The sequence below is a fragment of the Rhinatrema bivittatum genome, chromosome 2 (genome assembly GCF_901001135.1).
Source record: "Rhinatrema bivittatum chromosome 2, aRhiBiv1.1, whole genome shotgun sequence".
In the NCBI taxonomy this organism is placed as follows: Eukaryota; Metazoa; Chordata; class Amphibia; order Gymnophiona; family Rhinatrematidae; genus Rhinatrema; species Rhinatrema bivittatum.
This window is the reverse complement of record NC_042616.1, coordinates 425,606,576-425,621,905: the sequence shown is the minus strand read 5'-3', so window position 1 is coordinate 425,621,905 and position 15,330 is coordinate 425,606,576. Positions and strand designations below refer to the sequence as shown.

Here is a 15,330-nt window from a genome sequence, read left to right as displayed (position 1 = left end):
CCCATAATCATTAGCCTCGTAGATTTTTTTTTAAAATTATAAATACTTCCCAGCATGGAAAATGTTCCCAAAAACTCATGCTAGAAATCATATCTGAAAATTGTATGGCCCCCAGCATGGACTGAGCTTCAGCAACAAATCCCTGTCTCGAGGGAGTTTTGCTTTTCAATAACTATACAAAAAATATTGAATAATGAAGGAACAGTCCATCTGTCGTGTAGAAGGAGTGTTCAAATCCTCATCAGAGCAGTCGCTGCACACACACAGTGTTACCATTTGGGACCACCAGCCTCTTGACGTTATTTATAGTGTGGTTATCCAGAAAAGATGCTAGGCTGGCTCTTAAAATACAATTTAAAGATTGCATGACCCCAGGGAGCAGCTCCAGCCATTTAGATGTAAGAAAGAAGATTCATACTATTTAAACGGCCTTTTAAACAAACGCTGCCAAATCCAAATCAATATTTAAAGCCATGCAGAGAGTGCATCAAGCTAGGGCGAGAGTACACTGTAGAAATCTCATCTTTGTGTACCTTTCCTCATTCCACATCACATCAAATCTTCACGGATGTGTACTGTGCTGTTTGTACCTCTGATCGTGCATGTAAAACTGGTCCCAAAACCCTAGACCACCACCAAAACCTCACCTCGCGTTACTAGATGACCCTCCTATAGTGGTATAAATAGCTGACTAACATGTGTGACATCCCAGAGGTACTCTCTCTCTCTCTCTCACTCAGAAAATATCACCGGTGTGATAAATTTAATGCACATTGCAGTAAAATACTTATGAAAGTGCCAAAATAGCATGCGTTGTGGAAGCTCCAAAATTACCATAACCGCATTTTTATCGCGGGCGCTATTCATGCGAAAATGGTAGCAAAATGATGAATCTAGGCTTAAGTTAGGGCCATTCCAGGGACCTAACTAGGAGTTGAGTTAGCCAGGTAAGTTAACCTGCTAACTATGATGTTCAGAGTTAGCCAGATAATGTAATTGGCTAAATCTGGTCAGGCCATACACCTTTCCTAAAGTTAGCCGGCTAACTTTAGAAGCATATTTAATAGTGCAGCTGTACTATTGAATACAGCCGGCTATCTTAAAGTTATAGTTAGCCGGCTAATGGTGCTATCCGGACTATGTCTGAATAACAACAACAACAACGACATTTACTCATTGCACACATCCACAATTCGTGGCAATTTACATGAAATTTAAGCACTGTCCTTGCATTTCAAATATTCACATGTACTGAAACATACATGTGTACTTTCAGAAATGACCCACGCTGTATTTATAAACTGTGCAGCAACGTCCTGCACGGTTTATAAAACCATAGGATAAATCTCCACTTATGCACGAAACCCAGCAATGCAAGTAAGTTTGGAAGGTATCCTCTAAGCTTGTACCTGAGGCAATGGAGGATGAAGTAACTTGCCCAAGGTCACAAGAACTATCTGTGGGATTTGAATGCTGCCTTCCCTGGTTTGTAGCCTGCTGCTTTAACCACTAGGCCACGGCTCCAGCAGTCTTACTCCTATGAATCAGGTCCTGTGGACAACGAGGCACATACACCATATAAGAGAAATTACAATTTGGAAACTATCTCCAATTCGCCAGAATGTGGATGTCAAAACACCTTCTCAGTTCTATAGACTGAACACACAGAGCAACTCAAACATTTAAAAGGCCTGACTAAACACGAAGAACCGGCAGCTAGTTTATTTACACTTTTAGATCTCAAAGCAGACAGCACAAGGCGATCCTTTGTATTACAACCACAGATTAAAGACACTAGTGGAAAAAATAAAGGTAAAAACATACATCTGTAACACGGGCCAGAGTTTATACACAAACTTCTTAAACTGCTCTGCTCTTGCAGAGAACTGTAATGTACAGACTTAAGGATTATTTATTCCTCCTCGAACTGTATGGAACAGAACGTCCTGGTCAGCCTAAAGTGCTCTTTGAAAAGGGTAGGATATGCCCAATCCAAAAATCTCTTGCCCGTTTTCTTTGCTTGTTGCTTATATCTCACAATAGAAGAGCACCTCCTCTTGATTAATGGGCAAATGAGCTCTAGATGTGTAGCCCCCTCCCCTACCTCTCGTATCCTCCCTACAAAGGGAGATACTGGCTATGGTGCATTCCTGAGCATGGGGGAAGTTTCACTTCAAGGCTCTTTTATGCTGCAGTGCCTTGAACTCACAAAACGCTCTCCACACTCAGTGTGGTGTTCCAGCTTAATGTCTGTACTGCACCAGAACTTCATCAGAAATTTGACAAACCATGCACACCCTTGGTGAAGAACCTGTAGTCTCCCCTGACTCGTCCAACAATTAAAACGTCAGGATCTCCCACCGATTATTTCTAGAGAACTCCTATGCCTTTCAGGACACTCCCGGTACCTAGAAATTCTTATTCAGTGCACCCCTACAGAACAAACTCCTGTCTCTCTCTCAAATACGTTGCTGGCACAGCTCCTCTCCTCCAAAATATGAAGCACCTTGTTGGCTCCTTATTACACCAAGTGGACGAGTCAGGTTGAGATTCAAATGGTTTGTCCAGGTAACTTTTCAAGATTAGAATACTTCACCCTGCTGAGCAGTGAAAATTTAACCAGGCAAGGAAGAGGTGGCCTGGAAGCACTAATATTCAACACGACCCGGCTAAAGTTAGCCCAGTAAGTTTACTTGCAGAAACTGCCGTCCTAAAGTAACCAGGGTTAACTTTCAGCGAAACATAAATCGAGTTAACTGTTCTGCTGAATCTCCAGGGAAAGTTAGCCGGCTAACGTTCGCACTGAATGCAGACCAAGTTACTTTTCCATCTGCCTTAAGACCACAGCGGATTGCTGTGTACATCCCAGATCTCTTCTGAACAACCAAAATGAAATGCTTCTATCTTCCAAGGACAGGAGTCCCTCCTTCCCTGAAAATTTCTAGAGCAAGCACGTCCCCCCCAGATTTTGGTAATTATTCACTCCTATTTGTCCTCAACCTTAGGACACTAATAAGTACTCCGAGGCTGATATTCAAAAGATTTGTCCAGCTAACGTTTCGAATTACCCTGACAAAAACTGAGATTTCATTATCTCCCCCTCCCCCCTCCCTATTCGGCTAAATATTCAGCGCTACCCAGCCAACATTAGCCGAGTAAATCTGGTCAACAAAACATCCACCCTAAAGTTACCCGGATGACTTTATATCACAGTATACCGAGCAGAACGCTTAGCCGGGTATGTCCCGCCAAATATCGACCTCTGTGGGAATGAAAAGCTTCTGCTTTGCTTTCCCCTCTCTTGCTTGAGAGTTTACAGTCTGCAGCTGCTCCCGCTCCTCCCCAGAGAGGGACACTCCCACAGTCTGAACCCTCCACATGGCAGGTGAAGGGCCTGCTCCCTTCACAGGTACATTCCATCATGGCTTATTCAAATGAAGCATACCATGTAGGGGGGACCCTCGGGTTACAACCGGCTTGACATACGAACAACTTGGGTTACAACCAAAATTTTAGTTTTGAGTTACAACCAAAGTCTTGAGTTACAGCCTGAATGCCGGCCAAGGCCATGTGTATCCGCTCGTGCATGCGGTTGCTTCTAATTGGGCGTTTTTTCCTGTCAATTGCGGGTTTTGGGGCTTGGTGGGTGGGACTTCTGCTCTACTGTTGCAGTGATTGGCTGCTGCTGCTGCCAGTGAGGCCTGTCCATCTCAGGCACATCCAGAGCTGCAAATGTTCACAGGAGCACATTGGCAGACCCGACACGGCATTGCAGCAAGCAACAACATCACTGGTGACCAAGGAAGCTTCTGTGCAGCAGCAGAAAGGGAGTGTAGCAGTCAGCTGGCTACAGCAAGGTATCAGAAGGGGAGGAATGAGTATGCTGGGAGGGGGAAATGAGTGTTTGGGGGCCAGAGATGTGCTCTGAGGGGGTGGGGAGGGGGGAATCCTCCCCCTCCTCCCATCCTGCAAGCCAAAAATGTCAACTTGAATGGTGAATATAGTATGAAATTGTTGTTTCTGGAGGGCTAGGCACATTTTATAACTTTGTGGTGAGTACACTAGGAAAATTATAGGTGTTTCTGGTAATTCGCACATTTTACAACCCTTTTTTTTATTATGAAACGGTTAGGTAAGGGGTGCTTTGGGAGGTTTGGAACGCATTATGGGTATTTCCATTATTTCTTATGGAAAAAATAGTCTTGACTTACAACCAACTTGAGTTACAACCAGCCCTCTGGAGCCAATTGAGTTCGTAAGTCAAGGGTCCACTGTACTCCTTTCTGTCTTGTACATAGGACATATTAGCATGGAATCTAAGGCGTCCCTAGAAGATATTTCGAGTGGCAGGACTCAAAGTGTGACAAAAACTATTTCAATCCATAGGTTTCCTTTAAAAAAAAAAAAAAAAAAATTATATGGAAACCAAAATTAATTTTCTCAATCAAAATATCTAAGAATGAAAATGCAGGAGGGGAGGGGGGTTAACTGAAAAGAACTGAAAAAGATCTGATGGAGCCAGCCAGAGTAAAACCTTCAGTGAAGGAACAAAAAGAACCAAAATATATTCTCCTCCCTCCATAATCGCCTGCAGTCATGATGACATTTATGTCCGAGTCCCTGAGGATGTTCTAAGCTTTAGACTGCTTGTTCTTGCCCGTTCTAATAACACGCGTGTCTTAGCTGGCATTTTATGTATTAATCTCAAGAAAAATGGTGTAAGAGTAGCTCAGTGAGAGAAGAGAAAATGGCTGTGGTAATTCTGAGGAGTAGGGAAGCTTGGCAAATGGCCAAGTGAGCTAAAGAGCTAATTAGATCAGGCAGGAAACCATGCAAGATGGAGACATGAAAACAAAGGAAGAACTCCCCTAATGAGAGAGAACATGGTAGTAGAAAGATACTTGTATTAGCAATTAGACAGAAGATAAGATTAGTACCTGTATCTTATCTACCTTAGGGCCAGCAAACTGTGCAATGACACCTGATACACTCTGAGGAAGGCTGGGACAAGCTTACGACCAAGGGACCTGCGCAGCTCTCACATACAAGAAAATACACAGTGCAGAGAAGAGCTTCCATAATCAAGACGTGTTCTCTAAGGTGTCTATACAATACCCCGAAATCGAGAAGCTACAGAAAGTGAATATAATCCAGGACAGGATGATGACCTTAAGGGATTACCACAGAAGTAACACTACTATCCACCACATGCAACAAACCTCAAACCAATATCATTAAGTAAGTATTCAACCATGAATGCAAAGAATATAGCTCTTCTAAAAAAAAAACGTCCTGGCACAACATCGAGATACATTTTTACTGTGGAAGTGTTACATGGCTTGTTTAAAAAAGGACCATCTGTCAACCAAATCTGCAACAACTCGGCTACAAATAGACTTGAAAAATTGGCTGCCGTACCCAGCTCTACCCAGAGTGGTTCCCTTGATCTGCTGATAAAAATAAAATAGCCCTTCAAAAGCAAAATACATTGGTAAATAGAGCTAGAGGGGATAAATTCCACAGAAAATCTATTCAAACATGCTTGCTTTTTGTTCCTAGTTTGTGCTGTAATGTCAAGAGCTTTGTTGCAGAATATTATTGTTCTAAAATATTTCAATGTCCAAAGCAGCCAACAACCTGCTGGCATTTGAGGGCTAGCTCCGCTAGAATGCTAATCATGTCAGCTGAAGCTCTCACATGTAAGGGTATCAAAGACACAAATGTTTTTAAGGAATTTATCAGCCAAAATGGAGAGAGCTTCCAAAATCAATCTACTGCTAGAAACAGGCTTGCCGACTGGGTCTAGGCCTGTGACTCTTAGGGAGAACACCGATAACAGGGATCCTAGGAAGAGTGACATCCAGAAATAACCTCTTCTTGTTTGTAAGATAACCTTGCAGCACACCCTCAGGCCGATACAGTAAAGTGCGCGGGAAACCGGGCACTCGGTGTTGAGCACCCTCTTTCCTAACGTGCACCCAGCCACCTTTCTGCACACTTTTTCTGAGCATAGAGGGCCGGATTTTAAAAGGGTTATGCATAAGGTACGCGCGAAACCCTTTTAAAAATCCCCCCCTGCGCGCGCCGAGCCTATTTTGCATAGGCTCGGCAGCGCGCACAAGCCCCGGGATGTGCGCAAGTCCCGGGGCTTGCAAAAAGGGTTGGTCGGGGGCGGTCCGGGAGCGTGGCCGAGTGCCCCGACACAGCGGCCTGTGTTTGGGCCTGCTGCGCCGGCGCGCGTAAGTTACTACTACCCGGAGGCAGTAGTAACTTTTCAGATAAAGGTGGGGGGTCTAGATCGGGCCGGGGGGGTGGGTTAGGTAGGGGAAGGGAGGGGAAGGTGCGGGGGAAGGTGGAGGGAACGGGCAGTGCGCGCAGGGCTCGGCGCGCGCAAGTTGCACAAATGTGCACCCCCTTGTGCGCGCCGACCCCGGATTTTATAAGATACGCGTGGCTAGGCGCGTATCTTATAAAATCCAGCGTACTTTTGTTCGCGCCTGATGCGCGAACAAAAGTACGCACGCGCGCTGTCTTTTAAAATGTACCCCAAAATGTGCAGATCGGGCACACATTTTTTTTCTGTATCCTGGGCGAATAGCTAATAGCCTCATCAACATGCATTTGCATGTGATGAGCGGTATTAGCTTCGGGGGAGGGTTTGGACATGCTAAACCCCTTATTGTATAAGGGGTAGTGGGGTAGTGGACACCCGTCCAAATTGCGTGTCCAACCGCGGGTAAAACAGTGCGCTCAGCTGAGTGCACTTTATTGTATCGGCCTGTATCCGTAATAAGAAATGAATCCCAAGTTGTGCTGGAGTCGTAGAGTTACCAGCTAACTTTAAATAACCCAGGTTGTCAGACAGATTTCTACTGGATTTCCAACACCTACCTGTCCCGATCCGACAGAACCGTGCCATCAGGTTTTCATGCTATTTCAGCCTCATTCACCACTGACTTCCCATCTGAAGAGGAAATCCTGAAGAATGGCTTAAAAAGGAGAGACAAAGTGTTTCCTCATGGTTCTGTGATTTGTGTCATCAATATCGTTTGCTGTATTATGTTTGCTTGTCTGTTATCGGCAAAGTTTCATATTGTGTCTGAGGATCACTCAATAAAAATTGTATTACAAAAAAAAAAAAAGGAGAGACATCTTTTAAGCCATTCTTCAGGATGCACGTTTAAACTGTGGATGCTTTAACGCTGTAATCCGCTGGAGATGTGGAAAATAAGTCTTGTATAGATAAATAAATGAACCAACACCTTCAAGCGCCTTTAAATCCCACCAACCCAACCGATGGAAAAGGAAGAGATTAAGGGGACCGTTTTGAAAACTGGTTGCGGCGGGACAGAAGGCCCGTGTGTCCTTTTTCACACACAGGCCTTGCACCAGGGCATGCTCTCACATGGAGACTTGCCACGAATCCCAAAGCATGCACACTGTCACTTTATTATTATTATTATTTTTTTTTTTTATCTTCGCATGGACCTCTCCCCTAAAATCAACCCCTGGGAACCCCCTCCTCTCAGCACAGCCCATTAACGTCCCTGCGTTGCAGCCTCGTCGAGGGAGGGCAGTTATCAGACGGCTCATCCACATGGGGTAAAGACGCTTTTTCACCTGTGCATGCCCCTCTGGAAATTGTTCTCTCGGGGAAACGTCAGGACCCGGAGGGACCCACACAGATTTATGGTAAAAGGAGAAAAACCATCGCCCTCGCCATTCCATTGTTCAGCCCTCTGATAAATTAATAAATATCCACTCGGGATATACAAGGGGAGTCCTGACTCTTCTCAAAAGACTGCAATTACAATTCTGCCTGCACTTCATTGGTTGTTCCCTGTCAATATAAGGCTATTCTTACAGCGCCGTGTCACACTCTCCCTCCCCCATGTTATCGCTATCCCCTTTAAAGAGCAAGTTATTTTGTGGGCATGGAAGATCATTAAAAAAAAAAAAAAAAAAGCCATTAAAATGCTATTTCCACAGGCTGACTCTTAAAGTGATATTAAATCAAGCTAGACACTGCCATGTAAATTATTAATAACAAAAATATTTTCATTACCCAGCAAAAGTCTTTTGACATGTAATAAAAAAAAAAAAAAAGTTAAGTTCAGCAGCTTCTTCCCGCTACCTTACACTTTCAGCTCATGCAAAGCATGCGCAGGCTACGTCTCTGTTACCACGAGCCTTCATTCGCACACTTACCCAAGGATTTGCTCCCCTATTTCTATTCCTTCTGTGATCTCCTGGTGCAGCCCAGCCATCGCGGCGACAGTCCTTGGCTAGGGGCCTCAGACCGTGGTGCCTTGCAAAGCACGGTGCACGTCTGCCCAGAGTCTGGCTGCTTGGTAAGCCCCTGGCCTGTGGCATCTCCCTCCCATCCCATCCCCAGCAGTCCCAAAGCTGCAGAGGCTGGGCTCAGGAATCAAATCCAGCTCACTCTGCTGCTAGGCCAGCCAGCTGGCACCTTCAGTGATTCGCATAGGAGTGACTGCCTTACCTTTATCATTTTTAACAGATGGCTTTTTTTTTGGGAACTATGAAATCAGCCCCTTGCCAGCGGCACCTAAGGCCTGCTCGGCAGCCAAGTTTTCTCAGCCGCTGGTTTGAGGACGTTTGTGGTACATACCGACAGAAATGTGTTTGGGGCTGGGAACTGGAACGAGGCAGAATGCATTATCACAAAAACATCTTTAGCTGCCAGATCCCGGGCTTACAAACACCCACACCCCTGCTCGTCTTCCTGCGCACCAAGCACAGAGCGACACAACTGTTATCCACCAACACAAGACGTCTGGGAAGGAAATGTCAAGTGGACTGAAGGCCTCACAGTTCCATTCCTGATATGCCAAGGGTGGGAGAGAGGAAAGAGGAGGAGAGAGAGAGAGAGAGAAAGAGACAGAGAAAGACAGAGGAGAGGAGTGAAAGGAAAATAGAAAAAAAAAGTAATGGAGAGAAACTGAGGGATTTAAAAAAGTGGATACAAATGTAACATTGCTCCTGCTCTCCATGGAAACTCAGTTCAGACAGAGCGGATGGCCATGCACCTCACACCCCAGTTTGAGGTTCTTCACCTCCAAAGCATTTTGAGTTTCAGTTTGGTTTGGATAAAAGCCACTCTATAAATACAAAATCATTATCAGTCCCAAGACTGTCAACAAATGCTGGCGTTACATGGCTGCCCTGGTTCACTAAACAAGCTCTCACAAAACACCTTAAATCAAAGCTTCTCTCCGGGGGAACAATGTCCCACTGCACAGACATCAGACCCCAGGGTTAACTCCTGGGTTTTCATGCCATGCTGTCCTTCAGTTTAGTTTAGTGGTTAAAGAGCACAGCAGTTAAACCTGATCCTCATCTCTCCTGATTCAAAATGTTTCTCTCTGCTATTTCTTCAGTTTGTAACCCCTGAGCACATCCTTTAACCTCCCCAGATCTCTCCTTTCGGTGCTCCTCTGTTCAACCCCAGAGGAGGCTGCACGGTCAATGACTGGGATGAAGGATAAGCAGGGTCACCTCTTCCATCCACCCGCTCTCAGCTAAGCCTATGCCAGTGACCTTCATTCATTTCTAGGAGGGGGTTGCTTCTACATATATTTGCAAGTTTCTCCTTCTATACTTTTCAAAGTGCATATGGATTGTTTTTGTTTTTTATTTTAATAAAATGTACAAGGAAAATGCTGTATAGGCTGGGAGGTTTGGAAGGGGTTGGAGGTACTGTTTCTTTGTGGGGATGCTTTTGTGATCTATTCTTGCATATCAGTGGATATTGTATCTTTTTGCCAGATATGGGCTGCCCAGAGTCAGTCACCTTCATGTCAGTTTTTCTCTGTTGTTATTTGGTAAAACCAATAAACAAATTTGAACATAAATGTGCATGGGATATCATTTAGCCAGATGTAAGGTATACTGAGACAGAGGATCAATGTTTTGTCTTTCCTCTCAGAAACATTAAAAAAATAAGAACATAAGAAATGCCATGTGGGGGTCAGACTAGAGGTCCACGGCGCCTCACATCCTCTCTCTGACAGTGGCCAGCAGATGCCAATAGGAAAGTTCATTCTCTGCTGCTCACTCCCAGAAGTAAGAGGTGAAGACACCCAAGACGTTTCGGCTAATAATTGTTAATGGAAAACTGTCTGGGTTTCAAGATCTCTCAAACCGCTTGAGAAGCATCACAGGAGTTACAAAATAAAACAAAGTGAGTGGTGCAACTGACTGCCACAAACACAGAGATCTCTGCACCACTAGGTTGCTGGTTCAATGCCAGCGCAGGCTGGCGGCAACCGAAGGTCCTCATTGCCTAGCCCTATGCTAAACGAGCGGGTGATCTTGATCCAGTTCCCCGTGGACAGTGGGCTGTACCACCAAATCCACCATCAGTGGTTGGACCTGCTCCTGGAAATATCATCATGGGATGTAATGGCTGCGCAGCTTTTTAAAAACTTTGTATTTTAATTTGACACTGAACCTGTACAAATCCATTAATGTGTGTGATGGGGTACCCGATTATGCCCCCGGCTAGCAGGGGCTGCCCTTGGTGGTATGGTATTAGTGGCCTCCACAGGGCAGCTTGCCAGCAGTGTGTGTGTCAGAGGCCTCCATCCAGAGCCTGCCTGCCCCTAGGTGAGTGAGGTGAGTTAGTGTCGTGCACCTCTGTCCTTTGGGAGGGGTTTGAGTTTTAAATAAAACCCCGGCACCCATGTGACACAGGAGGACTTAGAGAGTTAAGCACTGGCCTTAACCCAGGGCTGAGAAAGCAGGTGTCTCTCCTCACAGAGGACCCTTGCTGAGTCTGTCCCTCATCAGGGACAGGACCTGAAGAAGGGATGGTCCTTTCGGGCCAGGTGCCTGAAAGAGGAAAGAAGCTCCAGAGACAGAAAAGGGAACGGTCCCGAGTCTCTAGAGAATTCAGAAGTGCTTTGTAAAAAACGCCCGCCATTCAGACTGTGTTCTGCCTAATGGGCTTACAGTGAACCAAGCCTCCTCCAGATCACTATGAACCGCAACGCTCACCCCAGTAAGGATCGGAACTGTTTCCTGTCTCGGACATTGAACTCCTCTCTTCCTGTTGCCATTTCCTGTGTCTTGCTAGGGTACCTGAGTTCTTCGAGGTGAGAGGACAAAAGCCTTCGTTTCTCCCTTGCTTGTAGTATGTCTTAGGTTTTTGGTTTTGTTTTGTTTTTTTCACAGGTTCCATTTGTATGGGAACCCATCATAAGCGATAACCTTTGCTCATGGTCCTCCTTGGAGGACAACAAGAAATGAAAAAAAAAAAAAAAAGAAATCATCTTTAATCAACCACCAGATGATGTGGCTGGTCAAGAGGCTTGCAGATGCTTCTTAGTACTTTGATTACAATGTTTTCCAATTAATGTAGATGAGCTATGTGATCATGATTTTGTTGTGTCTGAAACCTTTTTTTTTAAATCAAAAACCCCCCAAAATACAATATATCTTTTAATAAATTCTAAAAATGCATGTTTCTTGGATTAATTTTATCTTGCAAGGTAAAACCTGTTATTGTTCATGTTTACGTTGTGGTTACTCTACATAGAGCCTCACGACTTGCAATGAACCTTAATTTTTTATTTTTTTTTTTAGTTGCTCCGGGGAAGATCCTGCACCTCCAGTGCCTGATCTGGAACTGCTTTTCACAGGTCCTGTGGAAGAAAGCTAGTGGGGTCGTTTATAAAAAAAAAACAAACTGAAAACACAGAGAGCAGAAAATGCTGTACGTGTGTTTTGTGTGTGCAGTGGTGTTGTCGTCTGTAGTTTGGGTGCATTTTGCCCTCTGAGGTGTGAGAGTGCAGGCTGGTCTGAGAGCAGGAACCTCTGCAGTCAGAGATGTCACTGCCCATAAGGCTCAGCTGTGTGTTTTTGGGCGCGGGGAAGGTGTCTGAGGCTGAAAGAGGATCGCACAGGCAAACAGAAGGGTGAAAGAGGATTGCAAGTGTGAAGATCACACAGGGAGTGGCGGGAGGGAAATCGAGGAAGAAGAGAGAGAGAGAGGCTCGCAGAGAGATCGCGCAGGGGGGTAGGAGGTCCCACTGCTAAATGAATAATAATTTGTATTGAAAATCATAAGATTGTAAAAATCATAAGATTGTAAAACCTGATTCAGTGCGCAGTAAGGATCGCGCAAACTGGAAAAGGGTGCCAGGAACAATAATAATAATAATAAAGGTTGAGAAACATTGCTCTAGCCTGCCTGTATTCTTTTGGGAGTTGCAGCCTTGAGAAGTGGACGCAGAACTCCAGATGAAATCTCGTCCAGATATTCTCTCCTCCTTTTCTCTGCTGGTTAGGCTCTCCCTATACACGCACGCTAGTATCACCCCCGACTCCCCATATCACCTTGTTTCACTATCTGGCAGCCATGAGATCCTGCCAATCACCCCCTTTATCTCTCCCCTTGTTTGGTGCTCAGAAGCGCCTCACCACCACCCTCCCCATACACTGCTCCCCTGGGGTTTTGTGTCCCAAATACTTCCGCAGGCATTTTGCATTGTAACTTCAATGTAGTCCTGTTTTCCATTCTCTCTGGGGTGTTGTCTACAAAAAAAGACTAAACTTTCCCTTCCTGTCCCTCTGCAATGTTGACTATGAAAACACCGAGCAGAGCTGCGGGCCAAAAACCTATTCCACTTAACGCAATCATAAACTCAGCCTGTAATCTGCTGGATGCAAGGTGCTCCGCTCTCCTTTTGTTTAACTGGGACTCCAATGCTGGTACCTCGCAAACGTTTCTCACCCTTGTACATACCGGAGCTTGTAATACAGATTTTTCAGGGATTTGTCCCTAGAGCTTTTCCAACTTTACTGCCTGGAAATAAAGGCCAATGAACAAAAAAAATATACTGTATCTTAAGGTGATACCCAACAGCACACTTCTTCACTAGCTTTTCAAGGAGACTCATCACCCAGGCCAGCAGTAAAGTTTTTATGGGTTTTCATAAGGCTTGATGATGACCACACGGAGCGGCAGATACTACTATAGGAAGCTTGCTGGGTAGGCTGGATGGACCATTTGTTCCTTTGAGGCCGTCATTACCATGTGACTATGAGTTAATCTCCTCCTCAAGTCAAAGCAGCATGAACAGGCCAGAGAAGGAAGGAAGGAAGGCATGGAAGATCCAGCACTTTGGGATGCGTCAGACGTAAATCCAGCCCTGGTACAGACTATAGATTTCACCCAACAGTACTGGTCAATCCTCCTGTTGCAGCTGCAAGGAATAAGACCAAAGATCTGTACCAAGTCCATTCAGACCTAATAAACAGCTGGATGCTGCAAACGTGGTATATGCGCAGCAGGCAGACTTGAGGCAGAAGGTCAGAAAGTACGGGTGTGGACAAAACACCTAACAGCCAGGTGCCCGGGCACCAAATTGGGTCATCAGTGCCATGGACCATATCCATCCTTTGACAGGGTCTGACTTAAAGTTACCTCGGTCCCGCCGAGTACATCACTGTAAAAGTCCTTCAACGACAACCCGTTTCTGACCCATGCGCTGCACACCTCCACTACTGGATCAGAGCCACGAGGAGTATATAGAAAAGGCAACCCTGGATGTCAAAAAACCTGCGGCTATCTCATCTAGTGCGTCACTGACTGGGAAGGCTAAAACCCAGAAGATGGATTATGGGAATCAGCAGAAAATGAGCCAGCCCTGGCAAAGGTTCGTCCTTTCTATTAACGTTATCCTCACAAGCCAAGCCCGTTGCGCTCTAAGGGGCGGATTTTAAAAGCCCTGCTCGCGTAAATCCGCCTGGATTTACGCGAGCAGGGCCTTGCACGCCGGTGCGCCTATGTTCCATAGGCGCACCGGCGCCCGCAGAGCCCCGGGACTCGCGTAAATCCCGGGGTTTTTCGAGGGGGGCGTGTCGGATCGGCGCGGCGTTTTGGGGGCGGGCCCGGGGGCGTGGTTTCGGCCCAGAGCGGTCCGGGGGCGTGGCCGCACCCTCCGGAACCGCCCCCAGGTCGCGTCTCGGCGCGCTAGCGGCCCGCTGGCACGCGGGGATTTACTTCTCCCTCCGGGAGGCGTAAATCCCCCGACAAAGGTAGGGGGGGGTCTAGATAAGGCCGGGGGGGTGGGTTAGATAGAGGAAGGGAGGGGAAGGTGAGGGGAGGGCGAAAGCAAGTTCCCTCCGAGGCCGCTCCGATTTTGGAGCGGCCTTGGAGGGAACGGCGGCAGGCTGCACGGCTCGGCGCTCGCCGGCTACACGACATCGGCAGCCTTGCGCGCACCGATCCTGGATTTTAGCTGATACGCGCGTATCTACTAAAGTCAAGCGTACTTTTGTTGGCGCCTGGTGCGCCAACAAAAGTACGTGAAGGCGCACTTTCTTAAAATCTACCCCTAAGGTCGCACCTAGGACAGAGGGGCATGCCAAGATCAGTCACCCTATGGGCCTCAAACTGGGAGTCAAGGACACAGTGCAGGCCTTGACCACGGAGCAGTCGACAATACTGGGAAAGCCATTCTGAGACATTGCTGTATACAAATAGGAGACTACTACAGACACCAATGTTTTCCCAACAGATTTCTGGCTTAACATGTCAGAGGTACACTCAGGCACGCACCTGTATAAGAAACAACCTCTTCATCCGGGGCTGTTGTAAGCCTAGGTCCCAGTCCAACGTTTCATACTTTTTCAAAATAATTGCAATGGCTGTGCAAAAACTATTTTAAAACGCAAAAATCTGTATAGAAACTGCAACAAAATACGATCGCCATAAATCGACTTAAAGTGCCCGGTGCAATATCCCAGCCGTTTCTCCAGAAGACGCTCTCGTTGGCAAGCCGTCCACGGCATCCCACAGGGAATTCTTTTACACACGGCTGCAGCTTCCTAAATGTCTGCATCAAGGGGGGGGGGGGGGGAGGGAGGGCCTCAACAGGCCAGCAAGAGATACGTCCGAAAGGGGCAGCATTCATTTGGTGTCCACCGGGCGAGCCGTACAAGGTTACTGTTGGCAAGTGCAGGCAGACGCGCGCAACAGAATTCCTCGCGGGAGGCCGTCAGTTCCAGATATATCGATGGTTTATCGAAGAGAGGGTCTTTTGAATTTCATCTTCCAGAGAAATGTTGGCTGGAAAGCATTTTGGTTCTGCGCTTTTCATTTTTAAGTTGACTTACGGGGATCATATTTGTTTCAGTTTCCACACAGATCTGGCATTTTAAAAATGTTTTGCACAGCCATTGCAATTATTTGCAAAATCTAAAAAGTCGAATTGGGACTTATTAAAATTCGCCCTTATGAAACAGCTGTCTCTTACACCCATATACAGATATATGAGAACCCAATGGGAAACCCTGGCTTCT

The 15,330-nt window shown here is 46.2% G+C and overlaps 1 protein-coding gene and 1 long non-coding RNA gene across 2 annotated transcripts in view; one reads left to right on the top strand and one right to left on the bottom strand.

Annotated features, from left to right (window-relative positions):
- Positions 1–15,330, bottom strand: part of CSDC2 (cold shock domain containing C2) — a 76,168-nt gene that overhangs the window by 17,559 nt on the left and 43,279 nt on the right. The gene's annotated exons all lie outside the window — the stretch shown is intronic.
- On the top strand, positions 3,802–5,327 carry LOC115084878. The gene is made up of 2 exons (XR_003854663.1): positions 3,802–3,857; positions 4,958–5,327. It is a non-coding gene; the product is annotated as an uncharacterized LOC115084878 (long non-coding RNA).